This window comes from Ixodes scapularis, unplaced genomic scaffold (assembly GCF_016920785.2).
Source record: "Ixodes scapularis isolate PalLabHiFi unplaced genomic scaffold, ASM1692078v2 ptg000834l_1___fragment_1__unscaffolded, whole genome shotgun sequence".
NCBI lineage: Eukaryota > Metazoa > Arthropoda > Arachnida > Ixodida > Ixodidae > Ixodes > Ixodes scapularis.
The window spans coordinates 249,650-262,603 of NW_024610050.1; the positions used below are offsets into that span (position 1 = coordinate 249,650).

The following is a 12,954-nucleotide window of genomic DNA, read 5'->3' on the forward strand; positions in this document are numbered from 1 at the left end:
GATCTGCCTGGTGCTGGTGCTGTCCTCTTGAGGTGCCTACTGTTGTCATTCGTATACCATCAAGTGAGCAGACAATTTCAGGAATCCACCATGGGCCTAAACTGCGCGCCCACACAGTCTATCCCACACCAAAAGGATGGTTGCCGCCCATGTGCGGGGACGAGTCCAAATGCATATAGACAAAAATTAATCGGGGATCTGATGTGGTAGCCAAATAACAGTTAAGAATACTTCCTATCTTTTGCTGAGGTTCTGCAGCAGTGGAACTTCAACAACAGCGGGGAAGAGCTTGCAAGCCTGGTTCCAAGACTGTGATGTTGAATCTCATAAATTCCCCCTGGTCTCCACATATCGCATGCTCGGATAACCTGATGAACTGTGGGTGATACAAAGGGGTGGTGGGGTGATGTACGTGACTGTTCTAAAAACTCTTTGAAAACAGTACTATTAATCTGGGTTCGTTGTCGTCAAACACAAGTGTCCTTGGCTGTCCAAATCGATCAAAGATGTCGCACTCGGCTTCCACTGTGGTCTCGGTCGATGCTTCTACCTGATTTGTGTCGATCAGTATAACGTAACTCTCCAGCTGTACGGCATAATATAAGCCATGTTCAGCGTTGCCTGGTATCCAATCAGCTGACCTGAACCTGCACCAGGGGCATTTAACAGGACTGGGCACATGTTTCGCACATTCTTACATGGTCTTAAATATCTTTGTCAAGACCGGGGTACCAGAAGATGGTTTGTGCCAAGCTCTTCATGACAGACCTGCCTGGGGCCCTATGTCGCGCTTTGTGGACTCCCACGGCGACTAGGAACAAGGAAGTGATGTCAACAACGCAGCAAGCACAGATTAAGTGTTGATTGGTGAAAGTCGCTGATGACGAATTTCCGCAGAAGAAAACAAAGCTCACTTTTTCTTTGTTTTCTTCTGCGGAAATTCGTCATCAGCAACTCTCACCAATCAACATCCAATCTGCGTTTGCTGCGTGTTTGACGTCACTTCCTTCTCCCTAGTCGCCGTGGGAGTCCAAAAAGCGCAACATAGGGCACCAGGATAGGCGTCATGGAGCATAGCCTCCTGTATACTGATAATGCCTGCTGAATTGCCAGTTGCCAGCTATCACTACAAGGGTGTGTCGCCTTGCTATACAAGGCAGAAAATGTGAATGAAAATAAGCCTCTCGTGCGTTCTTGTATTCTTGGTGCTGTTTTTGGCATTTGTCGTGATGCCTGTGGGCAAGAACTTGCCGGGGCTGTCATTTCACGAGACCCCAAGCAACACTCGGGATCATGGAAAGTGACTAAAGCTTATTTTGAGGGAAGACTGCGTCCCAAATTTGACCTCCTATATACTTAATAGTGGGTGGTAGGCACCTTTTTGTGACGTACATGAAGGAAAGCTTGTCTGGTCCTCCTTCGTGGATTCTGCTGAGGTTCCACTCAAAGCCCAGCTTGGCTCAGGCCTCTGTGTTGTCAAAGCTGGATGAGCCCATGTACTCTTCCAGGTCCTGTTTTGGCGCTGCTTGACTGGCTGTTACTGTTTATTTACGCACATCTTTCTCGCACTGCTCGAGGTATACAGTGACGGGCGCCTGACAACAGGCACAGTGCGTCATTACGAAACGTGAGCCCTGGCACAGCTAACACCTTCCACAGTGCTTCGTAGCGGTTGTTACCCCAGAGGACCCTGGCTGCTGCAATTCCTCTTCACCTTCTGAACTTTAAAACAAAACGAATTATGCAGCAAAACCAAAGCATGCACAACCTTTCAGCATTTTAGCACCCCTCTCGGAGACATTGTCGTTGTTGCAATGCTTTGTTTGTATTTGAGATGGAGATATCACAACACCTTCCTTGTCACTCATGGTGCTTGCAGTAGCTTCGCAGAACACGAAAACATTCAAACTGCATACACCTGACACTGCAGTGAAATGACCAAAATATGCGGTTGCAATTTCTGCTTGCGTCGGCCAGCCTCCCACAATGCGACATCGGGACGTGCCATGTCACAGTGTCATAGGACGCCAGCTACGATTGATGTGGGAACCATCATACAATGCCTGTCTTTGTCGTGCACGTGTTTCACATCTACAGTGCCAACTGATGCAATGAAAAGAGTTTTTGTTGAAGGCTACTGAGTTGGCAGGTTACAACCGCCTGAGCATTCAGCTAATTGGTGATTTCACTTGGCTACTCGTTTCAGTGGAATGTGTAATCTTGATTCTGTTTGTCCATAATCAATTTATTGGCTGGTTTGTTTCGAAAGTAAGTCAGTCGGTCTATCTAAGGAAGCCTCAAGAAAAAGCTTTGCTAAGGCAGCACTAGCCTTGACAATTTTGTTTTGTTGAGACCAAGATAAGGCCACCTGATTTTATTTGGAGCAAGCCAGCACACTGCAGAGGAGGAATGAACCAGATTTAGCATGAAGTTATAGGTTTCACATGAGCACATTCTATTTGTAGCTGAAAAAGGTGTCACTTAATTAGAAAGACAAGTGAAAGAAAAGCATTCTTAGGTATTTCGGTTAAGAAAGCTGTGCATACTTTAGCTCAGCTTTCAGTATTTTGGGTACATTTTGCTTTGTAGCTTTGAGTTTATCTATGATAACTATTAGCTGACTTGGAGCATGTAAAATACATTGGTTTTGACAGACAACCGTACTTGGGCATCTATCATATGTCTGAGCTGAGCCTTCATTTTTTTGAATTGAAGTGTATCTCTCGCTTGGCTTGATCAGTATCTACTTCATGTACGTAATGCCTTTTTACAGGGTTGCGTTGCCACAGGAGACTTGTGCACTTGTGGGTGTTTGGTGAGTGGTGTCACCAATCACCATGAGCCCTGAGCCCAGCATGGGTTCAGACCCCCTGCAAGCCTGGCTGTGCTAGGTGTCCCCGTCTCTGATGAAACTGTGGTCTTGGCAGTTGAGCCAAGCCCGGGCTAGGTTTCCTTCAAAGGCCCCCCAGGTTAGGCAACACACCACCCCAGCCCACGCCCTGCACGAACAGGTGTCCAGCGTTGGCTCGCCTAGGACGATTCGGTCAGTCGCTTTGCTTCACCACTCCTTTCCTCTGACGTTCTTCTCCATCCATGTTTTCAACCTCTCATCTTTCTGATGTAACAGAATTCTTTGAAAGTGAAGAGGAATTATATAGCCCATGGGTGTTGAAAATCACCAGGGTGTGACATGACGACACCAGATACTTTACTATGAAAATATCTCACCCCATAAGAATCCAATGGCCTGGACACAAAGAGGCTTTGCATGGTTGGAACGACTGGATGTGCAGCAGCCTCAGCGTTTTCGCCTTTGAACAGACCAGTCTCACCAGCCAGTTTCATTAAGCCGCCGCTGCCACAATGAATCAAAGAAACTTAAGTCTTTCTGCATGTGGGTGAACCCCGCTGGAGCTTTGCACGTGACGAGACGACACGAGCCGTCTCGTGCACTGCCTCCTGTGAACTAAAGTTATGGCGGCATCACGCATGCGTGGAACGCTTAGTGAGATCTGCCTATTGGGACAGTTGATGGCAACAATAGATGACTGTTCCCGTCTATGGTTGTGGACACCTGGAGCACTAATCGAGACAGCTGCCTCTGCTGTCTCGGCAAACCCGGTATCTCAGGGTGTCCATGGCAGCCCTCTCCCTTGGTGCGGCATGACTGCTGTACAGTGTGGACGGTGTGATCCTCAAGCATTCTCTCAGATGCGTGATGTCTACACCGTTAGGAGAGCAACATTTGGCAGTGTGGGTGCGCTGGGGTAAATGAATGGAGACAAATGTATTTTTCCTGGTAAAGTATTTGGTGACACTGTCAACTGGCATGCTTGCAGCCAGGCTAGCAATGGTCGCGGTAAGGTGACTCGTATCGCAAATGTTCCTAGATGTCTCTGTCACATTTTAATGACTGCATTAGATGTCCTTGCAAGAATGAGACATTTACAATAAAAATATAGCAATTCACTCAAGATAGATATTAAACATATTTTTTAATGAATCTGTATAGGCTTGTAGTTTAATTTCATTATCACTGCAGGTCAGAAGGTTAATTGAAAACAAAATTTGATTGCTTTATTTTTTTCTAGTTTTGTAATTTGTGGTTCTAGGTGCATCAGCAAAAGACATAGGCATAGTTGCAAGTGATCACTCCGAAAGTTTGGGTCTATACAGCATGAACTAAATGTATTTTTGGATAGTGATCATACCAGAAATAGCACGTTGCTATTTTAGCGGTTGCTGCTCGTGAACTCAGAAGACTGGAATTGCAGCTATTGCTACTTCAAGATGTAACGATATTTCATCTGCTCGTCAGACCATGGCCAGGCGGTGGAATGGATCCTCAATCGTTTGGGGGGAATGCTTGTTGGTTTAGATCGTGAAACTTCCAGAATTCTGTTCACCTTGCAACGTCAAAATGTTGAAAAAGATTTTTCGTGTGAAGCCAGCCTAAAACAAATCTGTTTGCTACATTGTTACAGGTTTGTCACCCTGTTTTTTGTTTTTGTTTATAGTGATTTAGAACTGTTGTGGGAAACACCAGTGCCCACTGCCGAGCCCAGCACCTCATGTGGCAAGCGCCAGCAAAAAGATGCGAAAGAGGGTTAGCAGACAAGGCCCACCATGTTATAGATGCCACCAGCCCGACAACCCACAGGACCACGTATTGTATGCAATGAATCAGTTGTCGTCGTTAACCTGTCTCGACCACGACATGCCGGCAGCGGTGGGATCCAGTGTTTCCCATGAGAAGAACAAAGGCTATATCAAAATCATAGGAGACGAGTGAACATTGCAGTATGCGCTTCTGCTATTTGTATTGCAGCCAACAACAGCTTGTCAGCTACCCTTGAATAGACCCTTTTCAAGAGTGTGCACTAGCTATACTCTGTTCACCCTGCCGGACCAATCAGCCGCCTCCCTCTTATCACGCAGTGATGTGATTGCTGCGCCAATTGTGCCAAACTGCACCTAAGTGCTTATTCTGCTACACTTGCTACATTTGATTAAAATGTGAGGAATTTGCACCAACATTGCACCAGAACTTAAGTTCAATTAAATAATACTAAAAATATAACAGCTGCAGGCCTCGCTGCCGGGGCGAATCGTTAGTGTAGGCTCGTGCGGGTTTTCAGGACTTTCGATAATCGTCTCAAATAACATACTATTCGATTTGATTTCGCACCAAGCACTGGCAGTACTCAGAAGTTTCGCAACAAGTCTTGCATTCGTGGTCTGTTCGGGTGGGTTAGTTAGCTTTGTTAAGTGCACTTCTCACCGTATAGTGGTGTAATGCAGTGAAGCAACAATTCCAAATTAGGCGTCGCTATGTTGCGTGTCTTGCTTCACCGAGATTCCAAGATTAACAGATTCACCAAGGGGAACAAACTCGGAGTTTGTTCCTCTTGGTGAATCTGTTAATCAGGTGTTTTACCGGGGAATTTTGCGACACTTGCGAAACTCGGTAAGGCAGAAATGCCCCGATATGAGGGAAAGGGGGAATGATAGTTCCATCACAACAATGCCCCAGCAGACACTGTCTTGCATGACACCACTTCTCAACCTCCCGTATTCTCAGGACCTCGCCCCGTGTGACTTTTTTCTGTTCACCCCTATGAAAAGTCTTGAAAGGAAATCATTTTATGGATGTGGAAGGTCCGTCAAGTCAGACATTGCAAAAAACAAGGAATGATTTTGAAGTGCTTGTGGAAAAAATTCACAACATGCCGCTAGATCCTTAGCAGACGACGCCGGTCGGCAAACTAACTTGGGAAGGGTGCTGCAAGAGGTGGATGCTGGTACTACAAATGCCCGGCCTCCTGAAATTCATTCCGGTTATTTTGGGGTACCCACTCATACTTTCTTTTATTGTTGAAACTTTGGTTCTATGGCCCAGTATCTTGCTTGGTGTAAATCATATCCCTTTTTGTGTTATACATATTTTCAGGTATTTTTTTTAGAATGGTGAAGTGACTGTGATGTTGCATATTTTGATGATTTAATACGTTTGTAATGCATACATAACATTGTTTTTTGGTTAAACGTTCCCTGTTTCAATGTCAGTTTTCTGGTTTCGTTCATATTCAAAGGGTTGTTTCTGGCTTTTGAAAGTATCATTACTATAACTATTATAGTTCGATAGTCCGGTGCTGGAAAAACTTCTTTTCAGATCTCAATTTCCACAACGAGTCAAAAGTACCTACAAGGTTGTTTTAGGAGTTTTATTTATTTTTAGAGGGAAATATTATCAATATTAAATTGTATAATCAGGTTTGGAAAATAAAAGAATACAAAAAATTGCCACCTGAGCACTTTGTCTTCATTATAGCCACTTTATATATATATATATACACAGTATAGTGTCGGTTGTAATGCCACAATGTTTTGAGCTTAATGCACTGTTTATATCAAGTGTCCCCACACTTGAAAAGTGCCAACCTTTTGTTGTTGACAGAAAACTGAAAGATTTAAAAGATTTAAAGAATCGGTGTACATATTCTTCGAATGCAGCACACAAAAAAAAAGAAGAAATCTCGGCTATGCTAGTTGTTTTTGTTTCTGTGAGCAAGACCAGGGCAGGGGTTCAGCAAAAAAGGAAAGCTCAGTTTTTAATGAAAATGTACTGCTTGGAACATATTCACAGCAGTAGGAAGCTTCAAGACGGTGCGGATCACTGCATCTTATAAACCGCCATTTTTATATTCATTCTAAAAAAAAATGTGGGAAATAATTCGCGAGCCAATACGGGCCGACCAAATATCGAAGCAACTTTGTTCTGCCTATGACACTGCCTCTCAAAGAAGGCTCACAATTCACAAGAACGAACCATCAACCAACATTGATTGCATCGTTGTCTCACGAGCTGCTTCACAACAGCCCGCGGCTTGTCCATTTCCGTCAGGTGGTACAATCACAACAAAATCCACTCTAGTAAATCAAGACGTCGCTGAAGATCCGGATGTTTTCATGCCTATTGTTTGGTTCTCCTCAAACCCAGTCAACCGGAAGGGTAATAGGCCTTGTTTTCATTAAGCTTCAGCGCATGTGCACACCCTTTCTCATGGCCTTGCTCCCAGCTTTTGCCATTTTTGAAGTGCACCATTCCGCACGACCAAGTTTCCAGCGCCTCTCTTTTCACGCATTTCGTCTTTTTGGCGATTCCTTTCGGGGTATCGGTAGCCTGTGGCATAAAAAGCAATAAAAACCGATACAACGGCACGATGTCAATGTGTTTTGAAGAGCGGAGTCCTGCTGGGATGTCCTTCATTTCTAGTTCATGGCAAACCGTTTAACGGCGCTCGTTACTCAAAAAATTTGTATTGTTTCCAAACATCAAGGGCGAATTCCACCACTACGCATACAGGGCGATTGCCCATTCAGTGATCCGAAGATTTGTAAAGTCGCACCCAAACCGGAAACGAGCACTCTTTTAGTTACGTCCTCGCAGGTAGAAACCGGGTTTGGGTTTCCTCGTTTCCGTCGGGGCGTGGAGCACAAAAGGGTTTTGTGAAATATGACTTTCAAAGCGCGAGATTCGGTTGTGTTTGCAAAAATAAAACGCGGATCATTTTATCCCACACAGAGGTCGTTCACAGTTTCGCCTTCAGAAGTTTCTTTTCAAGAAAACGAATATCAACGTGTAGCCAGCAGTAGTATTTCGGAAAGATTCTGTTAATGTAAGAGTTCAATATTAAGTTCCCTTATAATCCTTCCGAATGACGTACCGCGGTAAATCCGTAACGCTGAATTAAGCGCGGAGACTTTAAAAGTTCCGCCTTGAAAAATTCAGAAATATAATAGCTAGCGCTTGTTTATATAAGTTTTGAGTCCTACAGAATTTGTTTGTAAAATATTTTGCTGAAAGGTTAAATGCAAATACATTTTTGGTTGTAACGGCAAAGGTTGACTTGGTGACAAGTACCTTAGAGTAAAAGAGAAACACATTACTTATATGTAATATAGGACACCTCCGAGTACGCAACTGTGTTAGACAAAACGTTTAACCCGTTACATGTAACATATTTTGTAACGCATTACACTCAAGACGGATTAAAACTCTGACAGCCCCCCATCGTTATTAACGACTCAAGATCAAAAGAGTTGGCTTGAGTGATGCCGTCTAGAAAAGAAAGTGATGTGTTGATAGAGCAGGAGCTCAAAATATGCGGAGGGTGCGGCCCTATATGAATGTAAAGATTTCGACAAACCTCAAAGCTGTACGGCGGCAGGGAACCATTATTCAGCTTCATGTACACCGCCCAGAGACTCTATTGAAGAAAAAAAGAGCGCTTGTCACTGCTTCTGAGATATTTTATTCAACGTATAGTATTGACAAGATCTACACACGGAAACGTGTCAATTTGAAAGCAGGTTCTTGAATTAGATGATGGATATACTTACCATGTATTTTTTCTATGATTCGTTACTACATGTTTAGACAATCAGAGGTGAGCGTGCGAGAGCTGTTTGCGATATTATTACACAGTAAAAGTGAGTAGTGCGGCTGGTGCAGGCGATGAACAACTTGTAGTCTTTAACGTGCTTTACGCCACCAGATGCGTGCATTTGCGATCAGATCTAAGCACAAGAGTCGCTTTGTCCAGCTTGTTTTTCACACAGGACAATGTCTACCCAATCCAAAGGCCTGTAGACTGAGAAATTTACATTATCTTCCTCGATGAGCACGTCGAACTGATTTGACAGGACCACGGTGCATGATATATGCAGGTGAGGACACTTAGCGCGGCGAACTCTGTGAAATTATATTTGCGCGTGCCCGAGTAACCTAAGCAGACAGCGTCTTTGTCGGTCCTCACGGCACAGATGGTTTAAACAGGAACAAAAAAAAAAAAAAGTCGCGTTTCAAGCGCGCACCCCTTCCTATCGGAGCGTCCGTTTTGACCTTCATGGACGCTGGCGAGAACACTGCGCATAAGTTCTCTCCGCTTCAACGCGTTCATGGAAATTATAATAACACTGTTGAAACACAAAACCGTGGTTAATGACAAAACAGTGTCAAAACAACACGCTTTGCGCAAGTGCTCAGTTTTACATATCGTGGAACAACCAAAAAACGACGGAAAAAATAAAAGACGTCTACAGATATCTCTGATGCGAAACTAGAGCGCTGCCCTTGAGGAGGAGGAGGGGAGGGTACGCCTCTGCCCTCCTCCTCCCCTCCTGCTTCAACCATCCTCATCTCCTCCTCCTCGCATACTCTTCTCTTCCTTCTTTCTTCCTCCTCTTTTCCTCCTCCTCTCCTCCTACTGCAGAATTTGTTCATGGGTGACGTGACACGAAGGTGTGATGTCGTTTGCCTCGATAAATTTAGCGGGAAACTGAACTGATGCATTGGCTACCTAACGTCAATTTCCCCTCAAAATTTAGCGAGAAAATTTACGCGTTGTCTTTAGAAGGAAAATGTACCGCTAAATTAAGCTGGAACATTTCTCCACTAAATTTAACTTGAAAATTCCCCCCTTACTTTAGCGGGGAAACGTCCCATAATGCAACGCGCGCGGTTACACCGACGCCGACGCCGACGGTGACGCGGTTCAACCCGAAAACGAACGCCTAAGAGCTGCGCTCTAAAAATATGACTTTCATAGAGAAAGAAGCATGGGAAACCGTGCCCGCGACAGCCTGCTATTAGCCGCATATCAAAGAGCCTTCTTGTTTCGCCGCTTCCAGCTAACGTAAAGAGAAGCCCCTACCTGGCAACAGCGACGTGTGCAGGGCCGACAACTATATATATCGTACACCTCGGACAGGAGTCAAGCCTCAGTGTTATGCTGGGACCGCAGCGGCGTGATTTTAGATCCGCGTGTTTGTGCGTACACCTATGGAATCATAAAGGTAGGAAGCATTTGGAGGCGGAGTGACGCAACCATGGCTCAATCCTGGAAAACGTTTCGGTTTTGAGATACACGTCCTTAGCAATAATAAATACCAGAAAACGCAATTGGACGGATAGTGAAGCTAATTTGGTGACAACAGCGTTCTAGCTCAACCCTATCTTCTACTCCTGCCTCACACCGGATTTTTTCGCTAGGCTGGATTAAAGCGGAATGTCGCCTACTCTTCCTACATTCATGATTCCAATGCTTATGAGACAGCATTCTACTATACACAAGTTTGTCGCTTCGTAAAGCGAGCGAAGGACGTGCCACACGCACGGACGCTGTGGTTGGCGCGGTCACGAGCTATTTTATTTCTAAGAGCCTCACTTCCGGATAATCGAATGTCACCTATTTCCGGGCCGCGTCTAGAGGCTGAACCCTATCAAGAAAAGATTGACAGCAATATTGGCGCTTTGAACATTTATTACAGCGTAGAGCCGGGGTCACACTGTTTCATACGCTGAACACACAGTACGCGTACAGATTCCATCGCGAGTTACCGCGAGGTCTGTGCTTCTAATACCGCATGTCAATGAGTTCAAGGAAAAAACCTGGCACGCGGCATTGAACCACGTATATTATGGTGACTCCTGTTTACGGACTTTCCTTTGCAAGATGTATGAGCAGGTGGCCCCGGTTTAACGCCGCATAATCGTCGGCACCAATATCCATGCGACGAACAAGTCACAAACGCCGCCGAGGGCGCGCTTGGGATCGTGATATTAGTTGCGCGAGCGAGTTTGTATATTGGGGCGCATTTGTATATTCCAATTTGGAGTTTATCGAATATATCCGAATTGAAGAAACATTACCAGTTCGTGTTTTTCTGAGTTTTTCAGATTTATCCTAAAACACGGAACATTAGTTTTCAATTCAGGGAGATATAGAATAGGGGACTATTCGTAATGATTTGCTGGCTAATTAACTGAAATGCAATAATTAACGTAATATTAGAAGTAATCATGGATCTGATTAGAGACATGCCGAGCGTCATAAAAAAATTAAATAAGTCAATATTAGAAACCCTTGTAGCCCATGTGAAGTGCGATGGAGCGCTAAAGTTACCACTCGTGCTGCAACAGCGAGGCTACCATTGTGACAACGCTCCCGGCGCGGTTTCTCCCCCAGTCTCTTATCCGCGTTTTCTCACCCCAGATTTGTGCCTGTTGCAAGTGGTAGCTTTAGCGCACTACTGCGTTTCCGACACGCTCAAAGTTTTTCTAGATAGGTTTGATTTAGTGATTTGTGATCACGCTCTGCACACTTTAAATTAAAATCATCTATTTCTTTCTAATATTTAGTTCATTAACAAATTTTAGTTAATTGTTTTAGTTAATATGCCTATTATTTCTTGAATAATGACTATCTGGCAGTATAACTCACCCGCAGACACCCCTTTGAATTGATATCACTCTTGGCAGTTTTTAAAGAAATATATAATCCTAAATCAAATACACTGTATATCGCAGGTGATTCACTTCTAAAAAGTATCTAATTCAGTAGTGACTTTTGGCGGGAAAATGCGTTTTAAAGCAGGCACACTAAACAAGACAATTTTAAAATGACTTACGACTTCAAATATTCGTTCACATTCCTTTTGTGGTATAGAGAAATAATGATAGCCTTCCGTACAAGACACCCAGCAATTCCCAATACTCATTCCATCATAATCCTACAAAAAAAATAGAAATGTTACATTATGACATATTGAGCTACATTTTTATATTAGTCTGTATTTAATATTTGCCTAAACATATTTCGTAAATATTTCTATTTATTTATACTTGACGTTAAACTCTTTCCTTTAAATCGGAGAATCTATCAGCCACTTAAAATCCTCTTAAAAAACTTCTGAAGCACTATTAAAAAAAAAAAAATCTATGCAACATTCGTGTTTTTATAAACATACCGGCTGTTTCAAAGACCTTCAGAAATTTATAAAAAATAATAGGTTGAGAAAAATAAAAATTAAACACACTTCGGAGAAAACTTTCACCCTCGGCGATCATCAGGAATAAAAAGAAAACCTAATTAGCTAAAACACAAGAACAAAATATACCTATCATATTTTAGTTAATGAAGAGAATCACATGCTACCAATTCGAAACCCATTGAGCGCCATTAATAACTTCTAATTTAATTAATTCTAGAATGATATAGGTCAGGTGCATTATTTCTTCGGCGTTTCGAAGATCGCGCAATTCGGCCGGGTTTCTAGGTTTCGGCTTTCTATCAAAGCACATCTTCACGCAAGCAGTCTTGCACCCTGAAAGCTCGTTCACACAGTAGCAATCGAGGGCGACTTCAAAACCTTGCGCCTTGTTAAGAAGGCTTACGTCGAGCTGTTGCTATGGCGACCCTTGCGATGAGGCAATGCGGAGGCGCTGGGGAGCGCGTCGCATCGTATCTGTAACGCAATCGAACCAAATGTGTGAACGAGCCTTGATGTCCAAGGAGGAAACGGAAATTGAGCGACACTTCCCTTTATCCTAGGAGCGAGGTAAGGTGGTAGCTTCGCGCCTAGGCCACGGGGTGCGGGCAGGACGACTGGCGCAATGATGCGCTCTGATAGGAATCCCAAACCAAGGAACACATCGAAAATGTGTGTTATTTTTTGACGCAGTATAAGGCTGTAGCTGCCTTATCTATTTTGAACATGAGTAGGCCTAGTTGATTCAAATTATGCCAAGGAAGTGTGTAAATAGAACATAATATACTTGTTGTTTCACTAAATAAACGTTTATTTAGTATATATTATAACACATGTTACTTATTCGTATCTATTTTTGAAACCCCTGACGTCCGCTATGGCAGAGAGTTTGTTCCTGAAATATTTTTGTGTGTATATATATATATATATATATATATATATATATATACAACACGGGCACTTCACACCATCGTACGTGGTCTCCGAGGAGGATATAAACGAATATGTGCAGATGAATGAACCGTACTTTATTTTTATTTTCGGCGGGTCCCTGAAAACTTCAATTCTTTGATTCATTCGATTAAGTACGGTTCATTCATCTGCACATATTCGTTTATATAT

General features: G+C 43.5%; 1 pseudogene; it reads right to left on the reverse strand.

Moving 5' to 3' along the window:
• LOC120842852 overlaps positions 1-12,954 on the reverse strand; it is a 135,777-nt pseudogene that overhangs the window by 28,449 nt on the left and 94,374 nt on the right.